A 952-nucleotide genomic window follows, 5' to 3' on the forward strand; every position below is an offset into this window, starting at 1 on the left:
TTTCATTACTCATGAATGGGTTTTATTCTTAATATCTGTAAAATGTTGTAAAAAAACATCAATTTAGTCGGGTCGCCAGGTAGTCGTCAACCCTGTTACTGTTAATGAACACACCCCTTCTGAGATAATGGACTGCTCTGAAAGTTGCATCATTTCCTGGGAGTGAAATCAGCTTCCTTTTGTGAACATGCTGGTGAAAAGACAAATAAGTGTCCTCTTCTTTTCATGATTGTTCTTATAGTTATATAATGTTTGACAGAGGGGGACAAGCTTATTGTGTCAGCCCTATTTCCACAAAAGGACACGCTAAAAAGATATTTGATAGAAATTTTTAATGTACATAAATAACATGATATAAGCCTCTAATGAATGCACACCATGTGGTCTCATGACCTTCACCACATGGCTAGTAACGGCTGCCAAGAATATTTTTCATCAACCCTGTTACCGTCAACCCTGTTACCATTCTAGCGTAACAGGGTTGACAAAAGTATGGTTTTGCGAGTACATGAAAATATACTTTCCTTATCAATAGTATTTACATTATATACATGGTTTTACAAGTTTCATCACTAGCTGAGAGGGAAATTGAAAAAATTGTGCACTTGGTGACCAAGTTTTTGAAATTTGGCATAGTGTAAGGTATGGGTTTAAGGTTTTCAAAAACCAAGTTGGGATAGCCACAAATTTCAATATGGCCCTCACCGGAGATTTGGATCTGCTCCAAATGGACCTATGGCTAAGCCACGCCCCCTTCCACTCACCTGGACAAACTATCAACATTCAGTGCCCAGCGCTATGGCAGGTGTCACAGTACACGGCATTTCACAGGAGGCAATTGATGATTTTTGGAGACATAACGATCAGATGTCATTGAGAAGTAACCAAAAGGGCCTAAACTACGCATTGGAGGGATATATTCATCATTTTATTGTTGAGAAGGTCGATGAAA

This window comes from Epinephelus moara, unplaced genomic scaffold (genome assembly GCF_006386435.1).
Source record: "Epinephelus moara isolate mb unplaced genomic scaffold, YSFRI_EMoa_1.0 scaffold3439, whole genome shotgun sequence".
Lineage (NCBI taxonomy): Eukaryota > Metazoa > Chordata > Actinopteri > Perciformes > Serranidae > Epinephelus > Epinephelus moara.